Raw genomic sequence first — 25104 nt, 5'->3', positions numbered from 1 at the left:
ATCAGCCAGGATAGCTTGATTCCAGTGGCATGGAGAGCACAGGACTCACGTCTGAGCATACCCGTCCCACTCGGGGTGACAAATGCAAAAACAACAGATGATCGACAGAATGCAGAACAGTGTCATACATTCACCCCAGTACAAAGATCTGATCCTAAATCCATCGTTTTTTTGCTCACCATGTCATTCCAGTTCAAGCCCAGCCATATGCAAATCAGTCTTGACCATGTGCCCCATGATAACAGTCCAGCCCGAACTGCCAAGCCAGGTTCTCCCAGGACTGGAAACAAGCATCCTAGGACCGGTATCGGGCTTTCAGCCCTCATCAGCCAGGATAGCTTGATTCCAGTGGCATGAACAGCACAGGACTCACGTGTGAGCATACCTGTCCCACTCGGAGTGACAAATGCAAAAACAACAGTTGATGGACGGAATGCAGAACAATGTCATACATTAACCTCAGTACAGAGATATGGGCCTAAATCCATCGTTATTTTGTTCACCATGCCATTCCAGTTTGAACAGAGCCATATGCAAATCAGTCTTGAACCTGTGCCTCATGGGAACAGTCCAGCCCGAACTGCCAAGCCAGGTACTCCCTGGACTGGAAACAAACATCCTAGGACCGGTTTCAGGCTTTCAGCCCTCATCTGCCAGGATAGCTTGATTCCAGTGGCATGGAGCCACGAGACTCACGTCTGAGCATACCCATCCCACTCGGGGTGACAAATGCAAAAACAACAGTTGATGGACTATATGCAGAACAGTGTCATACATTTACCCCAGTACAAAGATCTGATCCTAAATCCATTGTTTTTTTGCTCACCATGCCTTTCCAATTCAAACCCAGCCATATGCAAATTAGTCTTGACCCTGTGCCCCATGGGAACAGTCCAGCCCGAGCTGCCAAGCCAGGTTCTCCCTGAACTGGAAACAAGCATCCTAGAACCGGTTTCAGGCTTTCAGCCCTCATCAGCCAGGATATCTTGATTCCAGTGGCAGGGAGAGCACGGGACTCACGTTTGAGCTTATCCGTCCCACTCTGGGTGACAAATGCAAAAACAATAGTTGATGGACAGAATGCAGAACAATGTCATACATTCACCCCAGTACAGAGATCTGGGCCTAAATCCATCGTTTTTTTGCTCACCATGCCAATCCAGTTTGAACCCAGTCATATGCAAATCAGTCTTGACCCTGTGCCCCATGGGAACAGTCCAGCCCGAACTGCCAAGCCAGGTTCTCCATGGACTGGAAACAAGCATCCTAGGACCGGTTTCGGCCTTTCAGTCCTCATCAGCCAGGATAGCTTGATTCCAGTGGCATGAAGAGCACAGGACTCACGTGTGAGCATACCTGTCCTGTGGAAAATGACTAAAATCGGTATACATAAGCGGCGTTCATTTATGTTCACCACAGCCACTGTTGAAAGTAGAGCGACAACCATGAAAACAGTAGCCACGCCATCTTGTCCCTTTTAGGCCCCATCGCGAAAGTCGGTGGCAGCCATTTTTGTGTCACAACCTCTCTGCCCACTGCCAATAGCCTGCGCGCCTCTCCCCCTCACACCCCAGCCTCGCAAGCATTCCCCCGCGCCCGACAGCCCCCGGTTTCTCCTGCTTGGACCATAAGCGCACCTCTAGCGCGACCCTGTCTCCGAGCCACATCCCGTGCTGAACCCCCTCGCTCTTTCATCTCATTCAAAGAACAGGCCCCTTTTTGATAACCTCTTCCTCCCTGCCCGATTGTCCAGCCCGATCCCAGGCCATCACCTAGCCCGACAGATGCAGTTTATTGACCCCTACAGTAGGACCTCGCCTCACATCAAAGGAGCGGTGGTTAATCAATACCCTCACACCTCCAGATCCGACCAATTGCCCACTTTCCCGTTCCCAGCAGAATGTCCAGCTGCGCGACAACCACCACATGCTGAGGTTGAGGTGGGAACTCTACTGTAAATATGTGTGGGAACGGGGGTGAAGCAGGGATTCCGAGGATGTCTTTCCGTACATCAAGTATTGACAATAATGTGTTTCATGTAATAAAGCAATAAACCTGTGTATAAGAGGCCAGGCCTCAAGGATGCGTTTAGAGCACCTCGAGAAGATACCCTGTTGTCTGATTTGACGTGTTCTGCTCCGTCGGAATAAACTCCTGTTTCCTGCCTTCTGTCTCCAGCGCCTGCCTCTTTGTTTGGTAATCTCGAATGGTATGAGAGGCGGCTAACGCCGGGCAAATACTGAAGGGTTCTTGGTCGAATTCGGCCCTACCATTCTACAATTGGCGTCCCAAACGTGGGGCCCATCAGCGACGCGTGGATCCAGTGAGAGGGCCTTTTCCCCCGTTGTAATCCGTCGTGCCTACTTCCCTCTCCATTTGATTGATTGTTATCCAAGCATTTACTGTTTTGGAATTGGTTCTCTTTGGATCATTCTCTATTTACAAAAAAGCACAGAGTCGCAATACTCTGTTTAGTCCTTGTGAATAGTGAAGGATAGGTAACGCAGGATTTTGCCCCCGTTGTAATCCGTCGTGCCTATTTTTATCCCTCATTTGATTGATTGTTTGACCGAACATTGATCGTTCGGAATTGGTTCTCTTTGGGTTATTCTCTATTCACAAATAAGCACAGGGTCACAATACTCTGTTTAGTCTTTGCGGATAGTGAAGGATAGGTAGTGCAGACTTTTGTCCCCTTTGTAACCCGTCATGCCTATCTTTGCCCCGTTTGTTGGTAGTTGGTTCAGCCCGGACCGTTTATTAGAGGTAGATCATCCGGCTCCACCGGAGGACGCCCCTAATAAAAAGGACATAAATATATATAAAAAAATTGCGGGTTAGCCGCTGTATCGTGCTAGCAAACAAAAACATAAAAATCAATAGGAAAAACAAAAGGAATTGAGCAAAATCAGTAGGCCACTGATGAGATCTCTTTTCTGACCTCGCTAAAATAGAAACATTAGGAACAACCCCTCATGAGAAATATGAAACTAGTGAGAAGAATCGAGCTCGACGCCATGATGGCTGCAAGACAGCCCGGCTCCACCGCCCTCCCCGCCCTAATAACGACAAACAATATGCAAATATTATAAATATATACAACACCCCAGCAAAGTAACTATTTAAAACTTTTTATTAAACAACTATTTAAAACTTTTTATTAAACAACTATTTACATGGCAGCGGCTGCAACAACAAGCCAAAATGCATTCGCCGTCTGCTTAACGCTGTTCCTGTCCCGCCTTCAATGTTGGGCTACTTTGAGCTACTTTTTAGTAGGCTTTGGGCTATAAAAAGTCTACAAAAGCCATCAGCCGGCGAGGTAGCGTCGGTAACGGCCCGTTGAGCGAATAGGCCGGAGGCTACCCAACGCGCCAAGGCCTTGCTGGCAGCCATCGGCCGAAGAGGTCGTTGGGTGGATGGCCCGGAAGCACCACGGCCACGATGTTGTTGCACTGGCCTTCCCATTTGTCCACCCTGAGGCGGCATCCAGCGAGCCATGGGTGGGGGGGGGTGAATGCCTTGCTGATGACCCCCCCCCCTCTTATTGCCTGGTCCGACCATCACATATACCTGCGCCAGGAGACGGCGTGGGGTGCACTGATAGGGAAAGGCGGCGCGAACGAGCCTCCCCCACCTCCCCAGGTGGAGGTGCCTCAGCTGCACCCCAGCGCTTCACTCGGCAAGCTGAGTTGCGCCCGCTCTTGCGGCACAGTGCCTCGCTCGGCCAGCTGAGTTGCGCCCGCTCTTGCGGCACAGTGCCTCACTCAGCCGGTTGAGTTTTGCCTGCTCTTGCGGCTACAGCGTCTCATCCACCATCCAGCTGAATTGCACCGGCTCTTGCAGTACTGCGACAGGCAGCTGCCACGGAGCTCATGAAATGACGGTCGGCTCCAGAGACTTGGGCCTGGCCTGCAAGAATGGCTCTGGGCTACCTTGGAACTCGGATGCTTGCCTGCTCGGGCATGAGCCCCACTCTTGAAGACGTCCTCTCAGTTTTAAAAATTCTACGAAAGTCACTGGCCCTCGACTCCCGCAGGCTTCCGGTGGGGGCCACCGCCACTGTTGCTCGACTATCCCCCATGGATATGCCACTGCCTCGGCCGACCGCCACCTTATCCACATCTGGTATCAAAGGAAAGACTGATTCAACGTATCTGTGGAGGGATACACCTGCTGTCCCGCTCTCCGGAGTGGCCACAACGTTGTCACAAGATGGTGGTGCTCTCATGCTGACACCGGCCTTTGTCCGAATTACTAAGAGACACTGTAGACCGCCAACTCGATCAGCTCCGGTGGGACCTCAGCGTGACCCGGTAGGGAAGATTTTGCCTTCCTTGCCTTTAAGCCGCAGCCCACGCCGCTTGTCCTCTCTGTTGGCGCTAACGAACTTTTTGAACTACCGAAAGGGATTCTGGTCCGGCCGCTAGTTGTCGGAGGCATTTGGACTATACTCTGGACCCACCCGGCCACGCCCCAAAATGGCGCCAGTATAGGCGAGACTTGCAACTCCTTATGACGTTTTAGTTACATAGCCTTGATATTATGGGATATGTATACGGTCCTTGAGCACGTGGCAGGCGGGGAAGGGTACTGACTGGGCATGCGGACAACCCTACTGATATTGGTTCTTATTCACTATTGATTATTGTATTTTCGAAGTTATGCTACTCATGATGCTCGCCCATGGTATGCGTATAAACGATTTTATTGTAACTGATCTTGTTTTACTTTCAATTATAAAATCAACCTTCATTGATCCTGCAACCATTTGTCTCGTTTAAGTTTTTCCAATTACAATGGCTCGCTCATTACGTACTCCTATACTACAAGTGTAATCTCTCCTTACCTCATACATTTCCCGTCTGCCCCGTGGCCGGCCTGTATGGTTGGAGTCCCGTATTTTTATGCTGACATCTTTTTCAATCAAGGTTTTAAAAGAAAAAAAAGAAAATATGTAGAACTAGCCTCATATCAGTCACTTAGATTGGTAGGTTCTCGGATAAAGGCTACTATTTTCAAAATAAATAAAGGACAAGTAAAATGAAGCAATTTTGGTTATGAAAAATTAGAAAGGCATGGTACATACGAACAATGCGAAAAGAATAGTCAAGATCTGTCGTATTTTTGCATTCCTGCAGCATAAGCAATAGGTAAAAGATTCGGATATTTAGATATATCTATGAATAAGGACAATAGACCAGTTCCTCTGGGCTGCAATGCCGAGATGCAAGGTACTGCTTCCCAAAGAAGATAAGTTAGGCACGTGGTAGGTAAAAACATTTTCGTGTTTTTGCGCGCTGATGTGCTTTGTACGCTGTCACCCCCCCCCCCCTTCTCTTTCTCTGCAGGTTAATATCGGAATTTCAGCTGGAGTATGGAGAAGACCCAGAATGCACCGTGTTACACGCAGAAAGAAGAAGAATTGTATGGTATGAATGCACGTGTGGGCCCCGATTTGTGTTGTATGAATGCTCATGTGTGGCGCACGTCTGGGTTGACGGACGAATGCTTTTTTTTGTATGACTGAGGTATGGATCGAGCAGTTAATGGAATAAGAAAAACAAGCCCGAACATGATACCCGCATGTGAAGGGCGAAAAAGAATATAGCACTTACCCTACCTAGGAACGACTCTCTCCCTCTCTGGAGCTAGTGAATGGGAGAGTGGCCTACGCCAGAGACGTGAAGGGTTATTGTAGTACCTCGGACCCCAACCGATATCCCAAATAAACACCCTAAATGAAGCGCACCAGTGAGTCAACTTAATGTGCAGACTAGATGAGAAAAGTTAAGGATACCCCGGGTTGGGGTTCATCCAAAATCCCCCCTCAGCCCAGAAATTAGGGATATTGTCATGTTTTAGATTCACCCCCTCTTCTTCCATCCTCATAGAAAAGTCAGAATTGCACCATCGCACATCCGACAGACACCCCTCCTTTACCTCAACTCGGATCGTCATTTGTTAGATGTTGGAAGACCCCACCGTGAGTATAAGCACGACTGGACCAGTGTCCGACCAATTAAAAGGAGTAAGTATTTATTGAAGCGAGGTTACCAACAGAAATTGTCTGCTATTAGGAAGGAAGGAGAACGAAGAGCTCGACCCCCAAATGAATTAAATGGAGTACTGAAAATATGCAACACGCATGAAAAGGCTCTTTCGCCAAAAATAGCCCTCTGTTTTATCTTAAATTTTCGTACTTGATGTATGTACTGTCGCACCCTATCTGGTATTTGTGTATACGTAAACTATGAATTTATGTTTTCCCTCAGCTTGTGTTTTTTTTTACGTGAAACTGACCCGTACTGATCTATATGTGTGTGCACTGAATAGCCTATTATTGTACACGTCTCTCTCTCTCTCTCTCTCTCTCCCTCTTTTTATGTTGTACGTGTACTAATAGCCTATTTGGTACGCACGACGCTCTCTCCCTCTGAGGGCTCCCTCGCTCCCTTTTGAATAAATGACGGCACTGTACCTCGCCGGTACTGGAATAATTGACTTTTAGACACGACAGTGTTTGAACAAATTGACAGAAACAAAACGATCGTATTTTGCCATATTACTGCCTCTCCTTTCTGTAAAATGATGAAACTTATTTGGCTGAGAAAGAAAGGACAGGTGAGACGACTGATGTCCCCTAATCTGACCCTTAAAAAGGGAAATATATGTCAGTGGCTTTTGTCTTAAGTACTTTGGTAACACCAACCTCATCGTTCGGATTACCACCGCCCATTGTACAAAAATAGAATGTCCGATACGTCCCCGTTCCTCCAGAATGGTCCCTGTTCTGTACCATCCGTCCCAGAAAATCTTAAAGACTGTAGCTATAGTCCCATGATAACAGCATTTCACATTTTTTTATAAATTAACAGACCTTGAAGAAACATATAGCTCAACAGGATTTGTTTTAGACAAACGCGAGTCTCTACTGAAGGAGCCGGTTTGAATTCGATAAACTATGTAATTTTTAGACATCAGACTTCTTGCCACGTTCGCAAATATAACAAGAGTAAAACGCCAGACAGACGTGTTGTTTGAAAATAAAAAATGCTTGCCAACCTGCACTACAGCAATGATGCATGAGTTAACAACATACACCGATGTAAGGATTACTAAGCATCCACCCTATCGTGACCAATGAACGTTTCCCCAACTACTTGGGGTTGGGAGAGAAATTTAAGTGTGTAAACGTCTTCCCCTGCCAATTCTCTAAAAATTGTTTTTTATACTCATTCAAGGATAACGTGCAGTCGTCAGGAGGAGAGAGGCCGGATGTGACGCACAGCCTGGCTGCAGATCGGTGAATATCTTAGACCTCGACCTAGGTGGAGCCGCAGAGCAAAGAGTTGCGGGACAAGGCACCGTTCTCAGCGTGGAAAGTGAAGGAAAGAAGGGCCACCCAGAAGCCCCTGCACGTTGATGAGCTCGTGCCGAAAGTCCCAGCCCATTGTGCCCGATTGGTGGGCCCACTTGCTTGAAATTTCTGCCCTCCTTGGTCCGCCTCAGATCTGATCCCACACCACCCTCTCTTCCCTCGGCCTCCCAAAGCACGCCCCCATCACTCCCCTTTTTTCATATGGAATTTTTGAACTTGACTCTGAGACGAAAGACAGCACAAAAGATAGAATAGGGTTTGTCACGAAGGAAGAACGGAATGCGGGTACCCCGCCTAAGGTACCTGTGATAGGTTAGTTAAGGAACAGGACAAACACAGGACTGTGGTCCGAGAGCAAAGAATGGCCACACCCTGCAACGCGAGATCTGAAGTAGAGCTGGACGCATAGCTCCACCTCCGGTGCTCAACAGTGCCAACGAAAGAAGAAAAACAATGAAAGCCTACCAGTGATGGCTCGCTGTAAAAAGACACTGGACAGACTAATCCTTTTTGAACATTGCCACCCCTTGACTGTCCCTTGTATTAAGTTGAATTCCTCTCCCAACCACTTGTATTGATTATCACCCAATTGAGCTTTCGAAACCTTACATCGTTCACTTTCAACTGTACATGGATAACTAAGAAAGCGTTAACTCTGTATCATGACTTAATAGCCCTTATTTGGCCAGAAAATTTTTGTATGACATCATGTTTGTATTCGAACGAATTTCCTACATCGTCTAAATAATATCCCCGTCTCCAAGGTCTAACATATGACACAGCTAATGTAATTTTGTATGCACTGCCTCCTCGCCTATCGCATCGACTACATGTGGTTATGTACGATTCTGTTAACATTGATAGCAGGATTATTTCCATCTGCCCGTAATGCATATGGGCTACCAAAGACCTCAATAGACAGCCCAGACACATGCTTCCCTTATTAGTATAACTAGATGTCAGCTTGTACGTCCTTACCTCAGACATAAACAGAAATGAACTAACTCATGATAACAAGCATTTGCAATGCAATAGGTCTCGCATTAGGAAAGTTTGAGCTATTGGTATTGTAAATGGCAAAGTTTTTATTTATGTTTCTTTTTTTTAAATAGCTAAATTAATAGCTTCGTCATTTACAATGCCAATAGTTATAACTTTCGCAAATGTGATACCTATAGCATTTGTAATGCAATATGTTTTGTATTTACAAACCGCGAGAGGACAAAAAAAAAGCTCCGGACCACCGCCTCCTCCCAGGCCTTCAAAAGGGACCTCAAAGTTCTCCTCCTCCAGAGACACCTCCAAAAGTAATTCACGTCCTCTTGCTATTTGTGAGGAAGACTTCCCACTACTGATAATTTCTACTTTCCATGACCATGGAAGTGCCTTCCCAGGGTATGCCTGTGATTGGAGGGTCTGCCTTTTTGCAGTATTTTCCATGTACTGGTGTTCGGTGCCCTTTTGTAACATGCACACACCACTCTGCCCTTGCAACACACGGCTGCTACCTCTCACATGTCTTTGCCTTTGATACTTGCACAAGTGCCACCTTGCCCATGTAACGCTTGTTCCGGAGCCTGAGTGTCTAGCACTTATTGCTGGACTATACCTCTAATTATACTCTGTTTTCTCTTATAACTGCACATTTGTCACTTTCATTTCCTCTTGTGCACTTTTGACTACCTCATGTATTTTGGTTGCTCACAATTTTTACTCAAGTATTTTGTTTGCTCACGATTGTCACTATTACCTTTACTACCTCATGTATTTTGGTTGCTCACAATTTTTACTCAAGTATTTTGTTTGCTCACGATTGTCACTATTACCTTTACTACCTCATGTATTTTTGGTTGCTCATAGTTTTTACTACCTCATGTATTTTGTTTGCTCACAATTGTCACTATTACCTTATGTAAGTAACGTATGTTTTTGCAACCTGTTCTTTTGTAATGTTTCTCATTATGTTTCATTTCTGTTCCTAATGTGAAGCGCTCTGACGCCTTCGGGTAAAGTCCGCGCTATATAAAAATGCATAAATACATAAATAAATAAATACCGCCTTCGGGTAAAGTCCGCGCTATATAAAAATGCATAAATACATAAATAAATAAATACCGCCTTCGGGTAAAGTCCGCGCTATATAAAAATGCATAAATAAATAAATAAATAAATACCGCAAATCAAACATCCTCGTCACTCTGCCGGCCTGCGACCAGGAAGTCAGGCAGGCCGGCGCGACAACCGGAAACAGGAAGTAGGAGGGTGGGAGCCTACCCCGCCTCCCACGGAAGAGCCGCGATTGTTTGGAGCACCGGAGCAGGCAGGAGCCTACCCTGCGCCCCGGTGCCGAAGGAGGGAAGAAGAGTCCTGCTGCCGGGCCCTGCAGCTGAGGAGAGCCGCCTCACGAAGGAAGCCGGTGAGTGGGTTGCTGAGCTGCGGGGGGAGGAGCATGTGTGTGCGCGCGCGTGCGGGGGGGGCGGGCTGTGTATGTGTGTGTGTGTGCGTGCGTGCGTGTGTGTGTGTATGTGTCTTGGAGTGCGTGTGTGTGACTGTGGGGGAGGGGGTGTGTGTGTGTGAGCGAGTGTCTGTCTGCGCGCGCATGTGTACGGCGCGGGACGCGACGTGCGTGTTCGCGCACACGAATCCAGGAAAAAAAGCTCGTACACCCTCTTGTCCTCCTTCCCCCCAGACTGATCGCTATACGTCTCCAGCTGGACACATGCATCCTTGAGGATGCATTGCCAGCGAGACCAAAAAACTGGGGACTGTGGAAAATGACTAAAATCGGTATACATAAGCGGCGTTCATTTATGTTCACCACAGCCACTGTTGAAAGTAGAGCGACAACCATGAAAACAGTAGCCACGCCATCTTGTCCCTTTTAGGCCCCATCGCGAAAGTAGGTGGCAGCCATTTTTGTGTCACGACCTCTCTGCCCACTGCCAATAGCCTGCGCGCCTCTCCCCCTCACACCCCAGCCTCGCAAGCATTCCCCCGCGCCCCGACAGCCCCCGGTTTCTCCTGCTTGGACCATAAGCGCACCTCTAGCGCGACCCTGTCTCCGAGCCACATCCCGTGCTGAACCCCCTCGCTCTTTCATCTCATTCAAAGAACAGGCCCCTTTTTGATAACCTCTTCCTCCCTGCCCGATTGTCCAGCCCGATCCCAGGCCATCACCTAGCCCGACAGATGCAGTTTATTGCCCCCTACAGTAGGACCTCGCCTCACATCAAAGGAGCGGTGGTTAATCAATACCCTCACACCTCCAGATGCGACCAATTGCCCACTTTCCCGTTCCCAGCAGAATGTCCAGCTGCGCGACAACCACCACATGCTGAGGTTGAGGTGGGAACTCTACTGTAAATATGTGTGGGAACGGGGGTGAAGCAGGGATTCCGAGGATGTCTTTCCGTACATCAAGTATTGACAAGAATGTGTTTCATGTAATAAAGCAATAAACCTGTGTATAAGAGGCCAGGCCTCAAGGATGCGTTTAGAGCACCTCGAGAAGATACCCTGTTTTCTGATTTGACGTGTTCTGCTCCGTCTGAATAAACTCCTGTTTCCTGCCTTCTGTCTCCAGCGCCTGCCTCTTTGTTTGGTAATCTCGAATGGTATGAGAGGCGGCTAACGCCGGGCAAATACTGAAGGGGTTCTTGGTCGAATTCGGCCCTACCATTCTACAGTCCCACTCGGAGTGATAAATGCAAAAACAACAGTTGATGGACGGAATGCAGAACAATGTCATACATTCACCCCAGTACAGAGATATGGGCCTAAATCCATCGTTACTTTGCTCATCATGCCATTCCAGTTTGAACAGAGCCATATGCAAATCAGTCTTGAACCTGTGCCCCATGTGAACAGTCCAGCCCGAACTGCCAAGCCAGTTACTCCATGGACTGGAAAAAACATCCTAGGACCGGTTTCAGGCTTTCAGCCCTCATCTGCCAAGATAGCTTGATTCCAGTGGCATGGAGTCACGAGACTCACGTCTGAGCATACCCGACCCACTCCGGGTGACAAATGCAAAAACAACAGTTGATGAACTATATGCAGAACAGTGTCATACATTCACACCAGTACAAAGATCTGATCCTAAATCCATTGTTTTTTTGCTCACCATGCCTTTCCAATTCAAACCCACCCATATGCAAATTAGTCTTGACCCTGTGCGCCATGGGAACAGTCCAGCCCGAACTGCCAAGCCCGGTTTTCCCTGGACTGTAAACAAGCATCCTAGGACCGGTTTTGGGCTTTCAGCCCTCATCAGCCAAGGTAGCTTGATTCCAGTGGCATGGAGAGCACGGGACTCATGTCTGAGCATACCCATCCCACTCGGGCTGACAAATGCAAAAACAACAGTTGATGGACAGAATGCAGAACAATGTCATACATTCACCCCCAGTACAGAGATCTGTGCCTAAATCCATCATTTCTTTGCTCATCATGCCATTCCAGTTTGAACCCAGCCATATGCAAATCAGTCTTGACCCTGTGCCCCATGGGAACAGTCCAGCCCGAGTTGCCAAGCCAGGTTCTCTCTGGACTGGAAACAAGCATCCTAGGACCGGTTTCAGGCTTTCAGCCCTCATCAGCCAGGATATCTTGATTCCAGTGGCATGGAGAGCACGGGACTCACGTTTGAGCATATCCGTCCCACTCGGGGTGACAAATGCAAAAACAACAGTTGATGGACAGAATGCAAAACAATGTCATACATTCACCCCAGTACAGAGATCTGGGCCTAAATCCATTGTTTTTTTGCTCACCATGCCAATCCAGTTTGAACCCAGTCATATGCAAATCAGTCTTGACCCTGTGCCCCATGGGAACAGTCCAGCCCGAACTGCCAAGCCAGGTTCTCCATGGACTGGAAATAAGCATCCTAGGACCGGTTTTGACCTTTCAGCCCTCATCATCCAGGATAGCTTGATTCCTGTGGCATGGAGAGCACTGGACTCACGTCCGAGCATACCCGTCCCACTCGGGGTGACAAATGCAAAAACTACATTTGATGGACAGAATGCAGAACAATGTCATACATTCACCCCAGTACAGAGATCTGGGCCTAAATCCATCATTTTTTTGCTCACCATGCAATTACAGTTTGAACCCAGCCATTTGCAAATCAGTCTTGACCCTGTGCCCCATGCGAACAGTCCAGCCCGAACTGCCAAGCCGGGTTCTCCCTGGACTGGAAACAAGCATCCTAGGACCGGTTTCGGGCTTTCAGCCCTCATCAGACAGGATAGCTTAATTCCATTGGCATGGAGAGCACAGGACTCACGTCTGAGCATACCCGTCCCACTCAGGGTGACAAATGCAAAAACAACAGTTGATGGACAGAATGCAGACCAATGTCATACATTCACCCCAGTACGGAGATCTGGGCCTAAATCCATAATTCTTTTTGCTCACGGTGCCATTCCAGTTTGAACCCAGCCATATGCAAATCAGTCTTGGCCCTGTGGCCCCTGGGAACAGTACAGCCTGAACTGCCAAGCAAAGTTCTCCCTGGACTGGAAACAAGCATCCTAGGACCGGTTTCGGGCTTTCATCCCTCATCTGCCAAGATAGCTTGATTCCAGTGTCATGTAGAGCACAGAACTCACGTCTGAGCATAACAGTCCCACTCGGAGTGAAAAATGCAAAAACAACAGTTGATGGACAGAATGCAGAACAATATCATACATTCACCCAGTACAGAGATCTGGGCCTAAATCCATCATTCTTTTGCAGACCATGCCAATCCAGTTTGAACCCAGCCATATGCAAATCAGTCTATACCCTGTGCCCCATGGGAACAGTCCAGCCCGAGCTGCCAAGCCAGGTTCTCCCTGAACTGGAAACAAGCATCCTAGAACCGGTTTCAGGCTTTCAGCCCTCATCAGCCAGGATATCTTGATTCCAGTGGCATGGAGAACACGGGACTCACGTTTGAGCTTATCCGTCCCACTCTGGGTAACAAATGCAAAAACAATAGTTGATGGACAGAATGCAGAACAATGTCATACATTCACCCCAGTACAGAGATCTGGGCCTATATCCATCGTTTTTTTGCTCATCATGACAATCCAGTTTGAACCCAGCCATATGCAAATCAGTCTTGACCCTGTGCCCCATGGGAACAGTCCAGCCCGAACTGCCAAGCCAGGTTCTCCATGGACTGGAAACAAGCATCCTAGGACCGTTTTCGGCCTTTCAGTCCTCATCAGCCAGTATAGCTTGATTCCTGTGGCATGGAGAGCACAGAACTCACCTCTGAGCATACCCGTCCCACTCGGGTGACAAATGCAAAAACAACAGTTGATGGACAGAATGCAGACCAATGTCATACATTCACCCCAGTACAGAGATCTGGGCCTAAATCTATCATTTCTTTGCTCATGGTGCCATTCCAGTTTGAACCCAGCCATATGCAAATCAGTCTTGACCCTGTGGCCCATGGGAACAGTCCAGCCCGAACTGCCAAGCCAAGTTCTCCCTGGACTGGAAACAAGCATCCTAGGACCGGTTTCGGGCTTTCAGCCCTCATAAGCCAGGTTAGCTTGATTCCAGTGGCATGGAGAGCACGGGACTCACGTCTGAACATACCCGTCCCACTCGGAGTGACAAATGCAAAAACAACAGTTGATGGACAGAATGCAGAGAAAGGGTCCTGTGACCGGTCTGCCCCGGGAACGTCCCACCGCGCCTGGCTGGGTGCTGCACGTGGCTGTCTCTGGTGTCCAACTGGCTGACCGCGCGCACGCGCCTTGGGTGCCCATCTCTGTGGCCGGCATCCTGGCGAGGGCGAACCCCCTCCAGACCCGATCCGGGGGAAAGAGGGCGCGTGCTGCCGGGTACGCCAGGCCCCTGCTCCAGCAGGGGGCTGGCCTTTCCCAGCGACCCTCTTGACGCTCCGCCGTTATTCTTCCGACTACGATCTCACATCAGACGTGGCTACCCGCTGAATTTAAGCATATTACCAAGCGGAGGAAAATAAACTAACCAGGATTCCCCCAGTAACTGTGAGTGAAGAGGGAAGAGCCCAGCTCCGAATCCCCGCCCAGTGTCGGGCGCGGGAAATGTGGCGTACAGAAGACCGACTCCCCGGCATCGCTCAGGGGGCCCAAGTCCTTCTGATCGAGGCTCACCCCATGGACGGTGTTAAGCCGGTAGCGGCCCCCGGCGCGCCGGGATCGGGTCTTCTCGGAGTTGGGTTGCTTGGGAATGCAGCCTAAAGTGGGTGATAAACTCAATCTAATGCTAAATACGGGCACGAGACCGATAGCCAACAAGTACCGTAAGGAAAGTTGAAAAGAACTTTGAAGAAAGAGTTCAAGAGGACCTAATACCGTCGAGAGGTAAACGGGTGGGGTCCGTGCAGTCCGCCCCGGAGGATTCAACACGGTGGGAAGGTCGGCGGCCCGATAGTTCCGGATACCCTCCATGGGACCGGCGTCTGGCCCCTACCCGGCCCCAGCAGGGTTCATTTTCTCCATGTGATGCACCGCGACTGGCTCCGGGTCGGCTGGGAAGGCTTTGGGGTGGCAGGTGGCCCTCTGCGCCAGTGGAGGGTGTTACAGCTCCCCTGGCAGCAGCTTTGCCGTGTCTGTGGGGCCGAGGGAGTTTCTACCGAATCCGCGCCCTCCCCCGGACGCCCGCTCCGGCGGGGAGGTGGAGCATGAGCATGCTTGATAGGACCCGAATGATGGTGAACTATGCCTGGGCAGGGCGGAGCCAGAAGAAACTCTGGTGGAGCTCCGTAGCGGTTCTGACGTGCAAATCGGTCCTCCGACCAGGGTATAGGTGCGAAAGACTAATCAAACCATCTGGTAACTGATTCCCTCTGAAGTTTCCGTCAGGATAGCTGGCGCTCGGAGCCCCCAGTTTTATCTGGTAAAGCGAATGATTAGAGGTCGTGGGACCGAAACAATCTCAACCAATTTTCAAACTTTAAATGGGTAAGAAGCCCGGCTTGCTGGCGTGGAGCCAGGCATGGAATGCGAGTGCCCAGTGGGCCACTTTTGGTAAGCAGAACTGGCACTGCAGGATGAACCGAACGCCGGGTCAAGGCGCCCGATGCCGACGCTCATCCGACCACAGAAAAGGTGTTGGTTGATATAAACTTCAGGACAGTGGCCATGGAAGTCGGAATCTGCTAAGGAGTGTGTAACAACTCACCTGCCGAATCAACTAGCCCTGAAAATGGATGGCTCTGGAGCGTCGGGCCCATAACCAGCCGTCGCCAGTGCTGAGAGCCGCAGGGGCTAAGTAAGAGGTGTGCACAGAAGCCCAGGGCGAAGGCCTGGGAGGAGCCGCCACAGGTACAGATCTTGGTGGTAGTAGCAAATATTCAAACGAGAATTTTGAAGGCGAAAGTGGAGAAGGGTTCCATGTGAACAGCGGTTGAACATGGGTCTGTCGGTCCTAAGAGATGGGCCAGCGTTGTTAGGAAGGGACGGGCGATGGCCTCCGTTGCCCATGGCCGATCAAAACGGAGTCGGTTCAGATCCCCAAACTTGGAGTGGCAGAGACGGGCGCCCTCGCGGCGTCCAGTGCGGTAACGCAAACGATCCTGGAGAAGCTGGCGGAAGCCCCGGGGAGTTTTCTCTTTTCTTTGTGAAGGGCAGGGCGCCCTGGAATGGGATCATCCCCAGAAAGGGGCCTGAGCCTTGGAAAGCGTCACGGTTCCGTCAGCGTCCGGTGAGCTCTCGCTAGTCCTTGAAAATCCAGGAGAGATGGTGTAAATCTCGCGCTTGGCCATACCCATATCCGCAGCAGGTCTCCAAGGTGAACAGCCTCTGACATGTTGGAACAATGTAGGTAAGGGAAGTCAGCAAGTCAGATCTGTAACTTTGGGATAAGGATTGGCTCTAAGAGCTGGGTCAGTTGGGCTGGAAAGCGAAGCGGGCTGGGGGGGTGCCGCGGCTGGACGAGGCACCTCCCTCTGGGTGGCAGTGACTCTGTACGCGAGCCGGGCCCTTGCTGTGGATCACCCCAGCTGCGGTGGTCATCTCTCCCCGTACCCCCTCCCCGACGTTCTGCCTGGGCCGGTGCCTAGCAGCTGACTTAGAACTTGTGCGGACCAGGGGAATCCGACTGCTTATTTAAAACAAAGCATCGCGAAGGCCCGAGGCGGGTGTTGATGCAATCTGATTTCTTTACATAAACAAAAGGAATCCTACTGGTGGTGTTAGGGAAGTGTTTCCCACAGTGGTATGGGAGCACTTAGTGTTTTATAAAATACCCCTCACACACCAAAAGGCCCCTTGGGGTCATGCTTCATCATCGGGGTCTTTGCACCCCTCTAGCGGGATGCGGCGTGCTACGACCTACGACTTCGCGGGAGCACTTATAGTTATGACTATGTGTGGTGCATGTGATGCATGTGATAGGGATATTTTATGTGAGTGGTGGGATTTAGTGAAGGATTAAAAAGATACCTGGCTCGTGGGTATAATGGAATTTTTTTTAATTCATAACCCCAGGCTGGTACTATTAAAAGAAGTGAAGTGCGAGGTTGGACCTGTCGTGTTAATGGACAGTACCTCCTGTGTGCGTCGACATGTTTCGGAGACAAAGCTCCTTCTTCAGGACGGGGGCACAACTTCCCCACCTTACTCACGTTTCACTAGTTTTGTCACAAAATTTGTATTTATGTCAATAACAAAAAGTGAAGGAATAAATATGTGTATAAAAATAAAGGCTATAATGTGCCTACAGCGGTTTAGCTCAAGTTCAATGCAATTTGCATGACCTGAGAAAAGAAAAAGAAAAAGATATAATGGTCACGGGTAGCTCAGACAGGTGCAATCACCTGGAACAAACCATGCACTCAATTTGCCCTGTAAGAGAAAACTGACAAAACAACACAGAAACACAGACACTCAAAGGATGTAAAAGAAGCTGTGGTCATACTTGTTAGGTATTGCTTGCTTGCTTCATGAGCATTCAAAAACGTCTGGGGGGTGATTGCTATTGTGCAATCTAGGTAAAAACAATGTAGGTTTTAATATGGTTCCCTACTTACTTCGTTTGTCTTAGAAATGCTTGTATTGCACACTCTATACTCACAAACTCGGGATGAGTTGTCCTCCGTCTTACCCCACACGCTGCTCCGCTGGACTGAGTTGAAAAGCCCGGGGCGTGTGGTATTTATACCTGGTTTTCTGTTAATGGTTTAACCTCATTAGCGTCAAACCGGATGTGAGTATGTGCCCATATAAGGGTGATCCGCCATTAGTTGGGTGGTACTAATGAAGATAGATTAATTATAAGTCCTTATTTGGCAGATCCGGCGAGACACGTCAGTTTTCAGCCCCGTGGTTCCTTCAACGAGGTGTGCGCATGCGCTAGGAGCGTCCACTATGTCGCGCATGCTCAGAACAGCGCTACGGTATTGCGCATGCGCAAAGGATGGCAGAGTGTCCCAGTGCATGCGTGCAGTATGTCCAGCGCTCCTTAATTCTCTCGGAGGGTCTTTTAACCGAGGCTCATCTGAATTTCCTTTAAATACATCTGATATTTGAGAAAAGGGTATATGTAATTATACGTTCACTGCTTTGTTACTCAAGATTGAATCTATCTTTGCCTAAAGTCTCGAAAGACCAATGATGGGAGCTATTATGATAGATGCAGAGAGATCATTATTATGCCTGTGTACATAATGTCATCCAGTTCATATTAGTAAGTTCCTGCATCCTGAGGACGTTAACGAGGTCGGCTAGTTAGACAGCTGTCCCCAGGGGACCTCATCGTTCAGTCCCATGATGTGGGTGCCCAGACGGAACACCCACCTTTGCTCCTTCTGGAAAAGACCCGCCTCTGATGGCAGTTGTTCGATAATTGTCCACCTTAGGTGGTGCAATCTGATTTCTGCCTAGTGCTCTGAATGTCAAAGTAAAGAAATTCAGTGAAGCGCGGTTAAACGGCAAATCATTAACCTCCTCACCGAATTTGACAAACCAGCACCCGCTTCAAACAATGCAACAAGCAACAACGATTCAGAGCACAATATAGGCCTTAGTTCACCCTCTGTAGCAGAAGAAGACAAAACAGTAGACCTCAGTGAATCCATCGAGTTTGTGGCCTCCTCAGCCAAGAATGACATTGGTACAATAAACTTTGAAAGTCTTCCTGATGTGTACGAGGTTAGGAAAGATGTAATAACAAAGAAAAGTGACTACACAAAAAAAGTCACTTATTGGAAATACCTACACAAAAAATATAAATGTGACTTGTGTGGGGACATATTGGGAACTTTTAAAGAACTGAGAAAACATGTCTCCAACAAGCACAAAGACTTCTATCTTAAATTGTACTGCTCAAAATGTGACAAACAAGCTGAATACGACAATATTGCATGCCATTATGCCAAATGTAAAGGAAGACCTCAAAAAGGAGAGCTGCCATTCCTGTGCAGCTTCTGTGACCTCAGATATGGAACAAAAATTGGTGTTTCTCAACGTGCTCAGCATGCGCATCCAAGAGTGCAAAATGAGACTGGCTAGCAGCTCTAGCAAGCAGCAAACCGTCAAAATTATGGTCACCGGAAGAAATACTGCTACTAGCAGAATTGGAAAAGGTATATGAAAATAAGAGAAATATTAATGCGCTGATGGTTCCACATTTTGACAATAAAAACAGAAAACAAATTTCTGAAAAGAGAATAGATAGAAGAGATAAAAGCAAACAATCTGCAAAAGATGTACTGCAAGCATCAAATGTTTCTCAAAATGACTCTTGCGATGAATGAGAGGTTACAGTGGAAGTAACAACAGAAAAGCGCAGAGCCTTTATCAATCGCAAACGTGCGCAACATTTAAGAACTTTGAAGAGCTGGAAGATAGAATCACAGAAATCGAGAAGTACACCCAAAACGTAGAGCAACACGATGCTGCTATGGATCTGATGGATGAGGTAGTGACTTATATCACAGAGAACACCACTGATATAAGTCCTACACCAGCAAGTGTACCAACAAATGAACCAGCAAGTGAACTCAATAATGAGCCTATGAACTCTGCTCAAGATGAGCACCAGAATGCCTCAGTAGGGAACAAGATAACAAAAAAAGACATGAAAAACGGAAGGCTCAATCGGACACACAGGAAAAATTATGCCAAAGCAAAAGGCAGCTATAAAGAATACCAGGCAATGTTTAAAAAAGACAAAAAGAAAATTGCCAGGATTATCACTGATGGGGCAGAAGATGCCACTTGCCAAATCAGTGCTGATGAAATTGTTCAATACTACAAAAACATAATTGAGAAAGAAAACAAGAAAAACCCTAAATTCATGCCGATACCATCGGATACCAGAGGATTACGAAATTAGAAATTTATGTAAAGAAATAGCACTGCTCGAAATAACTTATGCCTTTGAAAACTCCAATTGAAAGAAAGCAGTGGGGCCTCATAAAATTGGTCAGAATGACTTGTATAAAGTGCACAGCAGGCAACCAAGACTGCGGCCCAGAATTTTATCGTATTAGTTGTTGATGAGAAGAGTACCAGAAATTATCAAAAAGAACCGATCAATTTAGATACCCAAGAATGTACCGTTTAGTGAACTCAAAAAAATCAGTAACTGGCGTCCAATTACCATCGGTACGGCATTCATGAAGTTATTCACAAAAATATTAACTAAAAGACTCTCATTTTTTGTTGAATTGAATACGAGACAAAAAGGCTTCATGAAGGTGAGAGGTTGTCTCGAGAGTCTGACTCTCCTGCAAAATATCATAAAAGGGGCATGAAAAAACAGTCACTCATTAGCAGTAGTGTTCATAGATATATCGAAAGCCTTCGACTCTGTCAGCCATGGTCACATTATACAGAGTCTCGCAAGGCAAAGAGTTCCATCATACATCAGAGACATAATAAAAGACTTGTACACTGACTCAACAACATCTTTCAAGGGAAACAACAACAAAGCAACTCCTGAAATAACAATTAAATCTGGGGTTAAACAAGGTGACTCTTAATCCCCAATACTATTTAACATTGCATGGATCCTCTGATCTATGTTCTTCAGAAAACCTGCAAGGGCTTCACATTTGGATCAGATGGTCTTATTGAGCAAATCACCACTCTCGCCTTTGCCGATGACATCGCAGTACTCAGCAGTACCTGGGAAGGAAGGGGTGCAAATCTGAAAATCATTGAAAAGTTCAGTAAAACTACAGGATTAAAACTTAATGTGAGAAAGACACATGGATTTTATATCAGTCACCATAAAGATAAAATACTGATTAATAGCTGTAAGCCATGGCAATTTGAAAAAGAAAATATTGAAAACATTCATCCAGGGGAAAGTGAGAGATACCTCGGATTGAACTTTGATCCACACACTGGTCATACAGGCAACAACAAAATTAATGAGGTTCTTGTCAATTGGGCTCAAAAACTTAATAATCTACCACTGAAGCCCATGTAGAAAATAGAAATTTTGTGTCAGTACTTGGTACCTAAACTATCATTCAAATTGGAAATGACAGGAACAGAAGCAAAAACTTTAAATGTTTTGGATCAAACAATAAAAAAGTATGTCAAACACTTTATACACCTTCCTGCATACATATGTGATGGGCTCCTGTATTCAAAAAGATAATTTGGGGGCCTCAGTATACCAAAACTATGTGCACAAATTGGTCTCAATAAAGTCAATAGTTTATTGTATCCCAGGCCAGCTCCAGACCTGTCATAGCTCATTCATTCATGTATGCAGAAGAAGATATGAATGAAAAATGTATAACATCATCAAAACACACAAACTCAACATTTTAGACAGTAGGTTTCTGAGCTATGATTTGAATTTGTTAGCAACATATGATTGGAGAAAAGAAGAGTTTGAGAAATGGGCAAATCTCCCTGTCCAAGGTGATGGTATAAAATACTTAGCAAGTAATCCAACCTCAAACTTCTGGATCAGTAAGCATAACAAAATGAAAGAAAACCAGTACATAGCTGCGCTGATGTTAAGAGCAAATGTTTTATATACTAGAGAAACCATCACTAGGGGAATAAATCTTGCATTTGCTACATGTAGGTATTGTAATGATGTTTGCGAAACAATTTCTCATATTTCAGGCGCATGTCCTAAAACTAAGGACATTAGGATAAAAAGACATAACAAAATTCTGGAATTGCTCATTGATAGAGCAACAGGTGTGGTTGGATGGCATATAGGGAACCTCATGTTAAGAATAATGAAGGACAACTGTGAAAACCAGATGTAGTGTTTACCACAAATGGTACAGCAGTAGTGATTGATGTTTCAATTCCCTTGAATTAGCGTTTGAGAGTAAAGTGAAATACTATCAGGATCTGTCACAGCAAATCAAAGATCTCACAAAACGCAACACTGTAAAATTTCATGGCTCTATCGTTGGACTTCCTGGTATTTGGCCTCAATGTAATGATGTTGTTCTGGCTGATTTAGGTCTGCAAATGTCATTCCCATTTAAGAAAAATGTTTGCCTGACTACTTTAATGGACACTCTTAAAATATGCCAAGTATTCATGGACAATTGAGTATCAAGCTTATACTGAGATGTGCACTTTCTTGCAGCACACATGTCACCCTTATAAAGCATATTATTTTAACATATAGGTGTATAGTTGACACACGATTTACTATAGATGTGAATTTAATAGATGTGAATTTTTGGGGATGTGCTTTTTATAGTTAGATGTGAAATTTGTAGATGTGTATTTTTTTATAAATGTGTGCTTATAACAATTTAGATATACTGGTGTACATCATACTTATTGAAATGTCTTGAATGATGAATAGGTCTCAAATAATCACATACACATAATTATCACACATTGATTATTGATGTCCTGCTAATCATATTTTAATTTCTCAGGACTGTTCGTAGACAATTTTAAAATTGTTGGAATAGTACTGCAGGGTGTACTATCTCTGGCCTATACGTTATCCCAGTTCCAGTGAGGACAGCGTTCAGTGTGACTGTACTCCGGAGCGAAAGAATGTTGCCTTGTTGGAAGCAAAACTGAATTGACGCTGATGGGCAGCAAAATAACCCAGAATGAGCCACCGCGAGGTGGTACAGATTGCCAAATGCCTCGTCATCTAATTAGTGATGCGCATGAATGGATGAATGAGATTTCCACTGTCCCTACCTACTATCTAGCGAACCACAGCCAAGGGAACGGGCTTGACAGAATCAGCAGGGAAAGAAGTCTATGTTGAGCTTGACTCTAGTCTGGCACCGTGAAGAGACATGAGAGGTGTAGGATAAGTGGGAGGTCCTCGGGCCGCCGGTGAAATACCACTACTCTTATTGTTTTTTCATTTACCCGGTGAGGAGGGGGGTGAGTCCCGTGGGGCTCTCGCTTCTGGCTCCAAGTGCCTGGCGCCTGCCAGGCGTGACCCGCTCCGGGGACAGTGGCAGGTGGGGAGTTTGACTGGGGTGGTACACCTGTCAAACGATAACGCAGGTGTCCTAAGGCATGCTCAGGGAGGCAGAAACCTCCCCCGGAGCAGAAGAGCAAAAGCTCGCTTGAGCTTGAGTTTCAGTATGAATACAGACAGTGGAAGCGGGGCCTCACATTGCTTCTGACTTTTTGGGTTTCAAGCAGGAGGTGTCAGAAAATGTACCACAGGGATAACTGGCTTGTGGCGGCCAAGCCTTCATAGGGACATCGCTGTTTGATCATTGTCTGTTCTTCCTATTATTGTGAAGCATAATTCACCAAGCATTGGATTGTTCACCCACTGATAGGGAACATGAGCTGGGTTTAGACCGTCGTGAAACAGGTTAGTTTTACCCTACTGATGATGTGTTGTTGCAATAGTAATCCTGCTCAGTACAAGAGGAACCGCAGGTTCAGACATTTGGTGTATGTGCTTGGCTGAAGAGCCAATGGGTCGAAGCTACCATCTGTGGGTTTATGACTAAATGCCTTTAAGTCAGAACCCCCCCTAAACTATAACAATACCGCAGTGCTGTGGAGCCTCGGTTACCACAACAACACAATTGCCAATACTGGGCTAATTAACTTCTTATTAACGGAAAAACTGTTATGAACAAAACATATCAGTCTATTATGAATAACATTCTTATTTTATTTTCATTATTTTTCCTTTAGTCAAAATATTTTTTTCATTTATGGAAAACTTTACTTGTGCATATACAAAATTTATAGAATATGTACAAATTTAATACAACATTGAAATAACAAACAATTCTTATATAACTATACAACACATCCACCCAGCAACTTTCTCACCATATTTATTCAACTTGCATTCAAGAGTAACAAAACAAACGACATATACCTCTGAGGTATAGGCCTATGTCAACAAAAATAATACTTTCAACTGAGAAATAATATCCCCTGATTTTTTCATTTTATAAAATTGAAGACTCGCGAGGTCGTTAAAGGTTGAAACGTACCTTTCACATTTAGTGGAACACTGTCACTATGTGTTGTTTTGATTCTTAGTGCATATTATTTAAGTGTTGTCATTGTCTATTGTCACTGTGTACGTATTTATCGTTTTGTGGGTTTCCTGTATAGTATGTCTGAAAAAGACACCTTTGTGTACAGTGAAGAACACATCCAAAATCGTATTAGAGCGCCGCCGGTCTTCGCTTCTGCTACCTTAAGTTCTACAGCCAAAACTCAAAATGAGTCGGATAAATTAATTAGACTACAGAAGAAACAGATTAGAACCGATTTACACGGTCATTTTCTAGTTTTACATTTGCAGGCAGGTACTATTCCATCGGGCCTACAAATTCGGAATACCCCTATGGTCTTCATAGATGATCCAGACTACAAGAAGGGATTTAGCGGGATAGAGACAAAGTGTAGTAGAGATCTGATGGTTCTAACGGTCGAGACAGCACATAGAATCTCAATTAAACAACTTCAGGAAATTGCTGATCTAGAGATTGAAATACAAAACAACCAATTAATTACGGATTCAAAAAGCCTCCTTGAAAAAATTGAAAAGGAGATCCAAGAGTTTAAAGATTACACTGTGACCCAGAAAGGAAATAAATTCGAACTGGATAAAAAGAACTTTACACTAGAGGGAGTTTACCCATTTTTACAGCAGGATTTTTATACTCGACCTACACAGAGAAGGTTCTTTCAGGACAACCAGGGACGCTCAAGGAACAAGTTTTTAACGTTCTCAGACACCTCCTCTTCATCTGGAGGAGAGACGGACAATAGCGACTGAAGAAGTAATTCAGCCACCAGGAGTAATCAACAAAATCAACAACAAAATCCCCAGCCTTTTTTAGGCAGAGGCCAACAGCGAGGCAGGGGACGGTCACGGCCCGGGAACCAACCATGGGAAATGAGGACCAGGCGCCAATATTACAGGAACTAACGATATCACCTCTGTTCAATTTATCGGATAGAGAGCTATCCTCGTCTGAAGTAGCTGTTCTTGAGAAGGGCCTCTCCTTTGTACCCGTCAGACAACCGACTATGTCAAAATGAAACTAGAAGCCACAGAGTTCTGTAGGAAAGTACGCCTAAAAACATTCTTTAAGGATACACCCGAGCAAACAAGCTCTGAAGTAACGGGGTTTCGGGCGAAATCGTCATTTTGCCCACCAGCTTGCAAAACCCCTAAGGAGGTGTTAGCCTTTGAAAGGGCAATATTGTCAGGGATAACTGCGCTTGAAAAGAAGAAACAGTTCGTGAAGTACAATTTAACAAAAATTGAGAAGGATGCCATCTTTTCCT

General features: G+C 46.4%; 1 pseudogene; it reads left to right on the top strand.

Annotated features, from left to right (window-relative positions):
• The first annotated feature begins 14306 nt into the window (after positions 1-14306).
• Positions 14307-23496, top strand: LOC144783680 (28S ribosomal RNA; annotated as a pseudogene).
• The last annotated feature ends 1608 nt before the right edge of the window (positions 23497-25104 follow it).

The sequence above is a fragment of the Lissotriton helveticus genome, chromosome 9 (genome assembly GCF_964261635.1).
Source record: "Lissotriton helveticus chromosome 9, aLisHel1.1, whole genome shotgun sequence".
In the NCBI taxonomy this organism is placed as follows: Eukaryota; Metazoa; Chordata; class Amphibia; order Caudata; family Salamandridae; genus Lissotriton; species Lissotriton helveticus.
Note: the sequence above shows the minus strand (reverse complement) of the source record. Positions and strands in the feature narration are given on the sequence as shown.